The sequence below is a fragment of the Scyliorhinus torazame genome, chromosome 15 (assembly GCF_047496885.1).
Source record: "Scyliorhinus torazame isolate Kashiwa2021f chromosome 15, sScyTor2.1, whole genome shotgun sequence".
Lineage (NCBI taxonomy): Eukaryota > Metazoa > Chordata > Chondrichthyes > Carcharhiniformes > Scyliorhinidae > Scyliorhinus > Scyliorhinus torazame.
Genome location: NC_092721.1, coordinates 206,234,613 through 206,249,041, shown reverse-complemented (window position 1 = coordinate 206,249,041; position 14,429 = coordinate 206,234,613). Strand labels below are relative to the sequence as shown.

General features: G+C 47.4%; 1 protein-coding gene across 1 annotated transcript in view; it reads right to left on the bottom strand.

Annotated features, from left to right (window-relative positions):
* pgm2l1 (phosphoglucomutase 2-like 1) overlaps nucleotides 1-14,429 on the bottom strand; it is a 223,921-nt gene that overhangs the window by 170,376 nt on the left and 39,116 nt on the right. The window lies entirely within an intron of this gene.

Here is a 14,429-nt window from a genome sequence, read left to right as displayed (position 1 = left end):
GACTTCCGGGTGCGGCGATGACCAGCTGAGTCGCACGTTTCGGCAGCTCCCTGTGAAACGGACTTTTGGGCTCTTGATAGGAGCCCCAACGGCAATTTTAACGGCTGAAAACACCGTGCGGTAAACCAGAAGGGTGTTCCCCCGGACACGGATGGAAAAAGGAGAGGAAAGTGGCCGGATTGCAGCGGATCCTTTGGAACAACGGCAAGGAAGGCAAGCAGAAACCAAGATGGCGTCGGAAGGTGGCAGTTTCATATGGGGCCCTGAACAACAAGAGTTTTTGAAACGCTGCGTGGAGGAGATAAAAAAGGAAATGAAGAAAGAGTTGTTGGCCCCGATATTACAGGCGATTGAAGGGCTGAAAGAGGAACAAAAGACCCAGGAGCAGGAGCTTCGGGTCGTGAAGGCGAAAGCAGCAGAGAATGAAAACGACATACAGGGCCTGGTGGTGAAGTCGGAGATACAGGAGGCACACCAGAAACGATCTGTGGAGAGGTTGGAGGCACTGGAAAATAACGCAAGGAGGAACAACTTGAGGATTCTTGGCCTTCCTGAAGGTGTGGAGGGGGCGGACGTCGGGGCATATGTGAGCACGATGCTGCACTCGTTAATGGGAGTGGAGGCCCCGACGGGTCCGTTGGAGGTGGAGGGAGCATACCGAGTTATGGTGCGAGGACCGAGAGCAGGAGAAGCTCCCAGAGCCATAGTGGTGAGATTTCTCCGTTTTAAGGATAGAGAAATGGTCCTTAGATGGGCGAAGAAAACTCGGTGTAGTAAATGGGAGAACGCGGTGATCCCCATCTATCAAGATTGGAGTGCGGAGGTGGCGAGAAGGAGGGCGAGCTTTAATCGGGCCAAAGCGGTACTTCACAAAAAAAAGATAAAGTTTGGAATGCTGCAACCGGCAAGACTGTGGGTCACATATCAAGGGAGGCACCACTACTTTGAGACGGCGGATGAAGCGTGGACTTTTATTGTAGAAGAAAAATTGGAATGATTGGACTACGAAAATGAACGTTTGGACAAAATGGTGGGACAAGTGGGGGGGGGGGGCGAAGAGGGATTGTATGATTAATCCTGCGGTATGGTAACTTTTCTTTCTCCCACAGGTGGTGATGGGGGGAGGTGGGGAGGGAGAGGAGATGGGGCGTTGGCCATGGGAGGCGGGGCCGAGGGAGAGGCGCGTTGGTTCCCGCGCTATGATAATTATGGCGGGAATAGAGAAGCAGGAAGGAGGGGGCGCCGCACGGGGCGAGCCGTGATCACGGGGGGAAGCCGAGGTCAGCCAGAGTTTGCTGACTTCTGGGAGCAACATGGGGGGAGTAATTACGCTAGCGGGGGGTCTAGCGGGGGGGGGGGGGGAGGGGGGAATTACTGGGTTGCTGCTGCTGGGGAAAGGGGGGAGTGGGTGCGGGAAAGGATGGGCGGGGGGGCACCGTCTGGGAGAAATACAGCCGCGTGGGAACTGGGCGAGAAGCTGGAAAAAGATGATGGCTAACCGGCAAGGGGGGGGGGTGGGAAGCCCCCCAACTCGGCTGATCACGTGGAACGTGAGGGGGCTTAACGGGCCGATAAAGAGGGCACGAGTACTCGCACACCTTAAGAAACTTAAAGCAGATGTGGTCATGTTACAGGAAACGCACCTGAAACTGATAGATCAGGTTAGGTTGCGCAAAGGATGGGTAGGGCAGGTGTTCCATTCGGGGCTGGATGCGAAAAACAGGGGGGTGGCTATATTAGTGGGGAAGCGGGTAATGTTCGAGGCAAAGACTATAGTGGCGGATAACGGGGGCAGATACGTGATGGTGAGTGGCAAATTACAGGGAGAGATGGTGGTGTTGGTAAACGTGTATGCCCCGAATTGGGACGATGCCAATTTTATGAGGCGAATGCTAGGACGCATCCCAGACCTGGAGACCGGAAAGCTGATAATGGGGGGAGACTTTAACACGGTGTTGGAACCAAGGCTGGATAGGTCGAAGTCCAGGACTGGTAGGAGGCCGGCAGCAGCCAAGGTGCTTAAGGATTTTATGGAGCAGATGGGAGGGGTGGACCCGTGGAGATTCAGTAGACCTAGGAGTAAGGAGTTCTCGTTTTTCTCCTATGTCCATAAAGTCTATTCACGCATAGACTTTTTTGTGTTGGGTAGGGCATTGATCCCGAGGGTGAGGGGAACGGAATATACGGCTATAGCCATTTCGGATCATGCCCCACACTGGGTAGACTTGGAGATAGGGGAGGAAACAAGAGGGCGTCCACCCTGGAGAATGGATATGGGACTAATGGCGGATGAGGGGGTGTGCTTAAGGGTGAGGGGATGCATTGAAAAGTACTTGGAACTCAATGACAATGGGGAGGTTCAGGTGGGAGTGGTCTGGGAGGCGTTGAAGGCGGTGGTTAGGGGGGAGCTGATATCAATAAGGACACATAAAGGGAAGCAGGAGAGTAAGGAACGGGAGCGGTTGTTGCAAGAACTTTTGAGGGTGGACAGACAGTATGCGGAAGCACCGGAGGAGGGACTGTATAGGGAAAGGCAAAGGCTGCATGTGGAATTTGACTTGCTGACCACAGGCACTGCAGAGGCACAATGGAGGAAGGCACAGGGTGTACAGTATGAATATGGAGAGAAGGCGAGCAGATTGCTGGCACACCAATTGAGGAAAAGGGGAGCAGCGAGGGAAATAGGGGGGGTGAGAGACGAAGATGGAGAGACGGAGCGGGGAGCGGAGAGAGTGAATGAAGTGTATAAGACATTTTATAAAAAATTGTATGAAGCTCAACCCCCGGATGGGAGGGAGAGAATGATGGAGTTTTTGGATCGGCTGGAAATTCCCAAGGTGGAAGAGCAGGAAAGGATGGGATTGGGAGCACAGATCACGGTAGAAGAAGTGGTGAAAGGAATTAGGAACATGCAGACGGGAAAGGCCCCGGGACCGGACGGATTCCCAGTTGAATTTTACAGAAAATATTTGGACTTGCTCGCCCCGCTACTGACGAGGACCTTCAACGAGGCAAAGGAAAGGGGACAACTGCCCCCGACTATGTCAGAAGCAACGATATCGCTTCTTTTAAAGAAGGAAAAGGATCCGCTACAATGCGGGTCCTACAGACCAATCTCCCTCCTCAATGTAGATGCCAAGGTCTTGGCCAAGGTAATGGCAATGAGAATAGAGGAATGTGTCCCGGGGGTGGTTCATGAGGACCAAACTGGGTTTGTGAAGGGGAGACAGCTGAACACGAACATACGGAGGTTGTTAGGGGTAATGATGATGGCCCCACCAGAGGGTGAAACGGAGATAGTAGTGGCGATGGATGCCGAGAAAGCATTTGATAGAGTGGAGTGGGATTATCTGTGGGAGGTGTTGAGGAGATTTGGGCTCGGAGAGGGGTATGTTAGATGGGTGCAGCTGTTGTATAGGGCCCCAGTGGCGAGTGTGGTCACGAATGGACGGGGATCGGCATATTTTCGGCTCCATAGAGGGACAAGGCAGGGATGTCCTCTGTCCCCATTACTGTTTGCACTGGCGATTGAGCCCCTGGCGATAGCGCTGAGAGGTTCCAAGGGATGGAGGGGAATACTTAGGGGAGGAGAAGAACACCGGGTATCTTTATATGCGGATGATCTGCTACTATATGTGGCGGATCCAGCGGAGGGGATGCCAGAAATAATGCGGATACTTGGGGAGTTTGGGGATTTTTCAGGGTATAAATTGAACATGGGAAAGAGTGAGCTGTTTGTGGTGCATCCAGGGGAGCAGAGTAGAGAAATAGAAGACCTACCGTTGAGGAAGGTAACAAGAGACTTTCGTTACCTGGGGATCCAGATAGCTAAGAATTGGGGCACATTGCACAGGCTAAATTTGACGCGGTTGGTGGAACAGATGGAGGAAGATTTCAAGAGATGGGATATGGTAGCATTGTCAATGGCAGGGAGGGTGCAGGCAGTTAAGATGGTGGTCCTCCCGAGATTCCTTTTTGTGTTTCAGTGTCTCCCGGTGGTGATCACGAAGGCTTTTTTCAAAAGGATAGAAAAGAGTATCATGGGTTTTGTTTGGGCCGGGAAGACTCCGAGAGTGAGGAAGGGATTCTTACAGCGTAGTAGGGATAGGGGGGGGCTGGCACTACCGAGCCTAAGTGAGTATTATTGGGCCGCTAATATTTCAATGGTGAGTAAGTGGATGGGAGAGGAGGAAGGAGCGGCGTGGAAGAGATTAGAGAGGGCGTCCTGTAGGGGGACCAGCCTGCAGGCTATGGTGACAGCCCCATTGCCGTTCTCACCAAGGAACTATACCACGAGTCCGGTGGTGGTAGCTACACTGAAGATTTGGGGACAGTGGAGACGACATAGGGGAAAGACCGGAGCACTGGGGGGGTCCCCGATAAGAAACAACCATAGGTTTGCCCCGGGGGGAATGGATGGGGGATATGGAATGTGGCAAAGAGCAGGTATAACGCAATTGAAAGATCTATTTGTGGACGGGAAGTTTGCAAGTCTGGGAGCGCTGACCGAGAAATATGGGTTGCCCCAAGGGAATGCATTCAGGTACATGCAATTGAGGGCTTTTGCGAGGCAGCAGGTGAGGGAATTCCCGCAGCTCCCGACACAAGAGGTGCAGGACAGAGTCATCTCAAAGAAATGGGTGGGGGACGGTAAGGTGTCGGATATATATAGGGAAATGAGAGACGAAGGGGAGACTATGATGGACGAACTAAAAGGGAAATGGGAAGAAGAGCTAGGGGAGGAGATTGAGGAGGGGATGTGGGCAGATGCCCTAAACAGGGTAAACTCGTCGTCCTCGTGCGCCAGGCTAAGCCTGATTCAGTTTAAGGTATTACACAGGGCACATATGACTGGAACACGGCTCAGTAAATTTTTTGGGGTGGAGGATAGGTGTGCGAGGTGCTCGAGAAGCCCAGCGAATCATACCCATATGTTTTGGTCATGCCCGGCACTACAGGGGTTTTGGATGGGGGTGACAAAGGTGCTTTCGAAAGTAGTAGGAGTCCGGGTCGAACCAAGCTGGGGGTTGGCTATATTTGGGGTTGCACAAGAGCCGGGAGTGCAGGAGGCGAAAGAGGCCGATGTTTTGGCCTTTGCGTCCCTAGTAGCCCGGCGCAGAATATTGCTAATGTGGAAAGAAGCCAAGCCCCCGGGGGTGGAGACCTGGATAAATGATATGGCGGGGTTCATAAAGTTAGAGCGGATTAAGTTCGTCCTAAGGGGGTCGGCTCAAGGGTTTACTAGGCGGTGGCAACCGTTCGTCGAATATCTTGCGGAAAGATAGATAGGGGAGAACAAAGAAGGCAGCAGCAGCGGCCCAGGACTTTGGGGGGGGGGAGGGATGGGGGGGGGGGGGGGGTGGCCTGAGACAAGGCAGTTGCCAATTAGGGCTAGTTTTTATTTTTTGTTATTTAATATTTATTTATTTGTTGTTGTTTTTGTTTAAATTTAAAAAAGGTCATTACTATCTGTATTGTTACAATGTTGTGTAAAGGATGCACAATGTACTGTGTTGGTTGACCAAAAATTTTCAATAAAATATTATTTAAAAAAAAAGGAAGGAAGATGTGTTGGGCATTTTGAAAAACTTGAGGACAGACACGTCCCCCGGGCCTGACGGGATATATCTAAGGATTCTATGGGAAGCAAGAGATGAAATTGCAGATCCGTTGGCAATGATCTTTTCGTCCTCACTGTCAACAAGGGTGGTACCAGGGGATTGGAGAGTGGCGAATGTCGTGCCCCTGTTCAAAAAAGGGAATAGGGATAACCCTGGGAATTACAGGCCAGTTAGTCTTACTTCGGTGGTAGGCAATGTAATGGAAAGGGTACTGAGGGATAGGTATTCTGAGCATCTGGAAAGACACTGCTTGATTAGGGATAGTCAGCACGGATGTGTGAGGGGTAGGTCTTGCCTTACAAGTCTTATTGAATTCTTTGAGGAGGTGACCAAGCATGTGGATGAAGGTAAAGCAGTGGATGTAGTGTACATGGATTTTAGTAAGGCATTTGATAAGGTTCCCCATGGTAGGCTTATGCAAAAAGTAAGGAGACATGGGATAGTGGGAAATTTGACCAGTTAGATAATGGCGAACCGATAGAAGTCAGAGAGTGGTGGTGGATGGCAAATATTCAGCCTGGATTCCAGTTACCAGTGGCGTACCGCAGGGATCAGTTCTGGGTCCTCTGCTGTTTGTGATTTTCATTAACAACTTGGATGAGGGAGTTGAAGGGTGGGTCAGTAAATTTGCAGACAATACGAAGATTGGTGGAGTTGTGGATAGTGAGGAGGGCTGTTGTCGGCTGCAAAGAGACATAGATAGGATGCAAAACTGGGCTGAGAAGTGGCAGATGGAGTTTAACCCTGAAAAGTGTGAGGTTGTCCATTTTGGAAGGACAAATATGAATGTGGAATACAGGGTTAACGGTAGGGTTCTTGGCAATGTGGAGGAGCAGAGAGATCTTGGGGTCTATGTTCATACATCTTTGAAAGTTGTCACTCAAGTGGATAGAGCTGTGAAGAAGGCCTATGGTGTGCTAGCGTTCATTAACAGAGGGATTGAATTTAACAGCCGTGAGGTGATGATACAGCTGTACAAAACCTTGGTACGGCCACATTTGGAGTACTGTGTACAGTTCTGGTCACCTCATTTTAGGAAGGATGTGGAAGCTTTGGAAAATGTGCAAAGGAGATTTACCAGGATGTTGCCTGGAATGGAGAGTAGGTCTTACGAGGAAAGGTTGAGGGTGCTAGGCCTTTTCTCATTAGAACGGAGAAGGATGAGGGGCGACTTGATAGAGGTTTACAAGATGATATGGGGAATCGATAGAGTAGACAGTCAGAGACTTTTTCCCCGGGTGGAACAAACCATTACAAGGGGACATAAATTTAAGGTGAATGGTGGAAGATATAGGGGGGATGTCAGAGGTAGGTTCTTTACCCAGAGAGTAGTGGGGGCATGGAATGCACTGCCTGTGGAAGTAGTTGAGTCGGAAACATTAGGGACCTTCAAGCAGCTATTGGATAGGTACATGGATTATGGTAGAATTATATAGTGTAGATTAATTTGTTCTTAAGGGCAGCACGGTAGCATAGTGGTTAGCACAATTGCTTCACAGCTCCAGGGTCCCAGGTTTGATCCGGCTTGGGTCACTGTCTGTGCGGAGTCTGCACGTCCTCCCCGTGTGTGCGTGGGGTTTCTCCTGGTGCTCCGGTTTCCTCCCACAGTCCAAAGATGTGCAGGTTAGGTGGATTGGCCATGATAAATTGCCCTTAGTGTCCAAAATTGCCCTTAGTGTTGGGTGGAGTTACTGGGTTGTGGGGATAGGGTGGAGGTGTTGACCTTGAGTAGGGTGCTCTTTCCAAGAGCCGGTGCAGACTCGACGGGCCAAATGGCCTCCTTCTGCACTGTAAATTCTATGATAATCTATGATTAATCTCGGACAAAGGTTCGGCAGAACATTGTGGGCCAAAGGACCTGTTCTGTGCTGTATTTTTCTATGTTCATGTATAGCCATTTTAGTACTTCCTAATTTATCTCCACAAACTTGCCCATGTGATATCAATAACTCTTTCAGGACAGTCCGTTTTTCCTCTGGAGGGTAACTCAACAATTTATACCAATTGTTAAGAACATCCTCGTTTTCCAATTTAATTTGATGTATGTCAAATTCGCAGTCATCTGGATTTGGTTTGTCACTTTGAGTTAGAATCATTAAAACCTCCTCCTATTTCTCTCCTTCCCTTTCAAAGTACCTTTTAAGCATATTCACATGACACACTCGGTGAGTCTTCCTTCTATCTGGTGTTTTTACCACATAATTCACCTTACTTAATTTCCTTTCAATCTGATAAGGTCCACAAAACCTTGTTTTTAAAGGTTCACCTGCCACTGGTAACAACACTAAAACTTTATCTCCACAGGCAAAACAACGAACTTTGGATTTCTTGTCCGCGACCCGTTTCATCACATTTTGTACAACTTTTAAATGTTGTCTCGCCAATTCACCTGCTCTATTTAATCGTTCCCTAAAATTTGACACGTAATCCAATAATGTAATTTCTGATTTCTCACTCACAATTTTTCCTTAATCAATTTAAGTGGTCCTTACCTCATGACCAAAGATTAGTTCGAAAGGACTAAATTTGGTTGACTCATTAGGTGCATCCCTAATTGCAAACAGTACGAATGGAATTCCTTTATCCCAATCCTCTGGATAATCGTGACAATAAGCCCTCAACATTGTCTTTAATGTCTGATGCCACCTTTCTAACACTCCCTGCGATTCTGGATGGTACACAGTTGATTTAAATTGTTTTATTCCTAAGCTATCCATAACTTCTTTGAATAACCTGAGGTAAAATTGGATCCTTGATCCAATTGTATTCCTGTGGGTAGTCCATATCTAGGAAAGAATTTAAATAACTCCTCCACAATCTTTTTAGCTGTAATATTACGTACTGGAATGGCCTCTGGAAACCTAGTAGACACATCCATTATAGTCAAAAGATATTGATTCCCACTTTTTGTTTTAGGAAGCAGTCGTACACAATCAATTAGGCCCCTTGTAAAAGGTTCCTCAAATGCTGGAATGGGTATTAAGGGTGCTGGTTTTATCACTGCTTGAGGTTTACCTATCACTTGACATGTGTGACATGATTGACAAAATTTAACTACATCTTTATGTAGTCCAGGCCAATAAAAATGTTTCTGGATTTTAGCTTGAGTTTTCCTTATTCCCAAATGACCTCCCACTGGTACCTCATGTGCTACTCGCAACACCTCCTTTCTATACCCGACCGGCAATACTACTTGATAAACTTCTGCCAACTTTTTACCCGCCTGCATATGTAAAGGTCTCCATTTTCTCATCAAGACATTACTTTTACGGTAATAACACTCTGGTATACACTCAGATTCTTCTTCCGTGTATGTTTTCTGATACATCCATTTTATTTCTACAAATCTTTCTGTTGTAACTCCGCCAATTTTCCATAACTAAAATTTTCCGCCTCATCCTCCACCTGTTCTTGTTCTTTTGCAACCAACTGATCAAAAATCGTTTCTGATAATTGCACTTCAATTTATCTTCACTCTTTGATTTCGCCTCGTCTTAACCTGTGACTTTGCGACTTTGTTACTACACAATCCGGAAAAATCCCAGGATATTCGTCCTTCAACACTTCAGTTGTCTGATTTTCCACTGGCTTATCAACCACAGTAGGCATCACTCCTACCTGTGATCCAGCTATATCATTACCCAAGATAAACTGTATTCCTGGACAAGACGGTTTCTCTATTACTCCTACTACCATTTCACCATTCTTCACTGGACTTTCCAACCTTACCTTAGATAATGGAACACTCCTCCTCTCACCCTGAATTCCACATATTACCACCTTTTCTGGCAACATTCTTCCCAAACTACATAACTCCTCATCTCTTACCATTAAAGATTGACTAGCCCCTGTGTCTCTTAAAATTGTGACTTCTTTACCTGCTCCTCCTGATACACATGAGTAAACTTTACCCACACAAGTAAATTCTTTTTTTTTAACAAACATTTTTTTGAGGTATTTTTGGGCATTATAAACAGTTACAGATGACAGAAATGTGTAAACATGAATATAAAACCAATACTTCAAACAAACCATACTGCACCTGCCCGCTCCTCTCCCCTAGACACTACCCGCCTATTTATCCCTCCTACTCTACTCTAATCTCCCCCCTCCCCCCCTTCTTCCTCCCCCCTCCCTCCCTGCTGACGTTCACTCTCCCGCGAAGAAGTCGATGAATGGATGCCACCTTCGGGCAAACCCCAGTACAGATCCCCTCAAGGCGAACTTAATTTTTTCCAAACCCAGAAAACTTGACATGTCCGAAAGCCATCGTTTGGTCTTCGGGGGTTTTGAGTCCCTCCATGCCAGCCGTATTCGCCGTTGGGCTATTAGGGAAGCAAAGGCCAGAACATCTGCCTCTTTATCCCCCTGGACTCCCGGTTCTTCCGAAACCCCGAAAATTGCCACCCCTCGACTCATCACCACTCTTGTTTTCACACCCGGGACATGACCCCCGCAAACCTCTCCCAGTACCGCCTAAGTTTCGGACATGGTCAAAACACGTGAACATGGTTCGCTGGTCCTCCCGCGCATCTAGCGCACTTGTCCTCTACCCCAAAGAATTTGCTCATCCGAGCTACCGTCATGTGGGCCCGGTGAACGACCTTAAATTGAATCAGGCCGATCCTGGCACATGTTGCGGTTCAGTTTACCCTACTCAGGGCTTCCGCCCACAGCCCATCCTCCATCTCCCCGCCAAGCTCCTCCTCCCATTTGAGTTTCAGTTCCTCCATCTGGGACTCTTCCCCCTTCATGAGCACCTTGTAGATATCCGAGACTCTACCCTCTCCCCCTTCTCCTCTAGAGACTATTCTGTCCTGGATCCCTATTGGCGCGAGGCGTGGGAAGGATGGGACCTATCTGCGTACAAAGTCCCGCATCTGTAAGTACCTAAAGTCATTTCCCCTTACCAGCCCAAATTTCTCCTCCAAGCCCCTCAAACTCGCAAAGCTCCCCTCCAGGAACATATCGCCCACCCTCCCCACCCCCGGCCGCCGCCATGTTCGAAACCCTCCATCCATGTTCCCGGGGGCGAATCGATGGTTATCACATATTGAAGCCCAGACAGACGCACCCACCCCCCCCTACATGCCTCCTCCACTGGCCCCATATCCGCAGGGCTGCCCCCACTACCGGGTTAGTGGAGTACCTGGCCGGCGACAGCGGTAGGGGAGCCGTGACCAGGGCTGCCAAACTGGTGCTAAATTCTTTAAAGAGATCTGGCACCTTCTTATCAATCACCTCTTGATCAGACTGTACAATCTTTTGCACCTCCTTCGCTTCACTTGAGCTTTCCTTTACCACTTTAACAAACCTCACTGTCTTATCCTGTTTACCACATCAGCCTTCCCAGTGCTTTTCTTCAACCACCAACACTGTGACTTTACATGGCCTAGCTTATTACAGTGAAAACATTTGAAACCTTTCATTGCTTTTCCATCCTCCTGGATTTCTTTTTTAATCTGAGGAACACTCTCCTTATTATCTCCCATCAGATCACCTTTACCACTTGAGTATTTCTCCCCAGTTTCTATCCGTCACAGGCTGAAACTGATGTCGGAAACCAAGCTTTGATTAATGAGCTAATTCATAATCATCTGCCATTTCTGCTGCTAACCTCGCAGTTTTAACCCTGTGCTCTTCCACATGAGTTCTCACTACATCAGGAATTAAATTTTTAAACTCCTCCAAAAGTATAATTTCTCTGAGAGCTTCATACGTTTGGTCTATTTTCAAAGCCCTTATCCACCTATCAAAATTATTCTGTTTGAGCCTTTCAAACTCCAAGTATGTTTGACCAGGTTCTTTCCTTAAATTTCTAAACCTTTGTCTGTAGGCTTCAGGCACTAGTTCATATGCACACAAGATGGATTTTTTTCACATCCTCATACGTCCCAGATACCTCCTCCAGTAGTGATGCAAACACTTCACTAGCCCTACCAATCAGCTTTGTTTGAATCAGTGATACCCACATGTCCTGTGGCCATTTCATTTGTTCAGCTACCTTTTCAAATGAAATGAAAAAGGCTTCTACCTCCTTCTCATCAAAGCTTGGCAATGCTTGGACATATTTAAATAGGGCAGCACGGTAGCATTGTGGATAGCACAATTGCTTCACAGCTCCAGGTTCCCAGGTTCGATTCCGGCTTGGGTCACTGTCTGTGCGGAGTCTGCACATAGATTATCATAGAATTTACAGTACAGGAGGAGGCCATTCGACCCATCGAGTCTGCACCAGCTCTTGGAAAGAGCATTCTACCCAAGGTCAACACCTCCAGCCTATCCCCATAACCCAGTAACCCCACCCAACACTAAGGGCAATTTTGGACACTAAGGGCAATTTATCATGGCCAATCCACCTAACCTGCACATCTTTGGACTGTGGGAGGAAACCGGAGCACCCGGAGGAAACCCACGCACACACGGGGAGGATGTGCAGACTCCGCACAGACAGTGGCCCAAGCCGGAATCGAACCTGGGACCTCCCCGTGTGTGCGTGGGTTTCCTCCGGGTGCTCCGGTTTCCTCCCACAGTCCAAAGATGTGCAGGTTGGTGGATTGGCCATGATAAATTGCCCTTAGTGTCCAAAATTGCCCTTAATGTTGGGTGGGGTTATGGGGATAGGGTGGAGGTGTTGACCTTGCGTAGAGTGCTCTTTCCAAGAGCCGGTGCAGACTTGATGGGCCGAATGGCCTCCTTCTGCACTGCAAATTCTACGATAATCTATGAGATCCCCACCGAGCCTTCGACTTTGACACTCTTTCTCACTATCCTCATACTGTACGTTTCCCTTTACGCCTGCCAATTTTAACTGACTGTTATGTTTCATAGCCATTTTCTGAAGTTCAAACTCTCTCTCTTTTTTCCTTTCCTCTCTATCTCTTTCCTTTTGTTCTGTTAGGGCTATTCTTTCTTTGTTTCTTTCTTCTCTCTCCTTTTCTTTTTCCCCGATCTGTATCTCCCTTTTTCTTTCTTTTTCTCTTATTGCATATTCAAGTTGCTTTAATTCTTTTTCATGTTCAAGTTGCTTAATCTGCAACTGGATCTTTGCCATTTCTAATGAGTCAAACTGTATCTCAGGCAACTTTAAATGCTTAGCCACCGCCATAATTACCTCATCTTTTCTCATTTTGTCAGGTAATGTTAACTGCAATGTTTTTGCCAAATCTAGCAGTCTGCTTTTAGTCTCTGTCCGTAAGGTACTGCGTGTGACCGTCTCCACCCCCAAAAACTTCTGAGCCTCTGAAAGAGCCATTATCCACAACACACTCCCCACTTAAACTAGAATACCACACCTGAAAAGCAACCAATATGCTCACCCCTCACTGTCTTTAAGTTCACTAAGCCAATCCAATAGATAGACTTTTATCCCCCTCGTGCCCCCAATTTGTTATGGGCCAGGGTTTAGAGAACTCCAAAGTGTATCATGGAGTTCACCTGACCCACAACGTTTTTAAAAAAATATATTTTAATTTTATTGAAAAAAAATTTCCCCGAGCAACATTTTTCCCGCTTACAAAACAAACGAAACGATAACAATAACAAAACAGAAATGTTTAACTTTTTAACAATAATAATAATACACAAGTAACAAAACCTCATACTCTATTGACCTATACTCAACTAAACCTCCTCTCCCCCTCCCCCCCCCCCCCCCCCCCCCGGGTTGCTGCTGCTGGTCATCTGTCTTCCCTCTAACGTTCCCCTAGGTAGTCGAGAAATGTCTGCCACCGCCTGGTGAACCCTTGAGCCGATCCTCTCAGGGCAAACTTTATCTGCTCCAGTTTAATGAACCCCGCCATATCATTTACCCAGGCCTCCAGTCCGGGGGGTTTTGCCTCCTTCCACATGAGTAGGATCCTGCGCCGGGCTACGAGGGACGCAAAGGCCACGACATCGGCCTCTTTCGCCTCCTGCACTCCCGGCTCTTCCGCAACTCCAAATAGAGCTAACCCCCAGCTTGGTTTGACCCGGGCATTCACCACCTGCGAGATCACTCCCGTCACTCCCTTCCAATATCCTACCAGTGCCGGGCACGCCCAAAACATATGTGCGTGGTTTGCCGGGCTCCCGCCACACCTCCCCTGACCCACAACTTTTAATAGATTGTGGTATGGGGAGCACATAGCCCACTCTACAGGTGTGGTACAGCAGAAATGGAAAAGTATTTTTTAAAGCAAATCAATATTTATTCTATGAACTCAAGTTAACCATTTTAAAACAGACAGTGAACATCTTAGCAACCATTAATTCAAATACAGCCCCCAAAGACTACAACACTAAGTAATCCTTTAAGCTTTCCTTTTAACATCCATACGACTTAAAAACAAAACCTTTAGCAGAAGCACATCAGGTTAAAGTCGCTACTGAAAACATTTATAATTCTGAATTCATCAAATGATCAAGAGATAGTCTTTTGATGGCAGAGAGAACAGCAGTACACCTGCTTGGTCTGGCTTCAGCTCCGACACTGAAAATGAAACTAAAACACACCCTGCAGCAAACAGCCTAAAACGAAAGTAAAAAGTTGACAGACAGCCCAGCTCCACCCACTCTCTGACATCACTGCAGAAGTAAACACCCATTTCTTAAAGGTACTGTCACTACAGATATTTATATACACGCCCATTTATAAACACCCATTTCTTAAAGGTACTCTCACATGACACAATATTTATCTCAAATGGATTGAGGCACTCTAAAATGTCATGTACTATGTTTAACCAAATTAATGTGTTTAGCATTATGTAAAAATGATAATCTTTCATTGTCACAAGTATGAAGTTACTGTGAAAAGCCCCTAGTCGC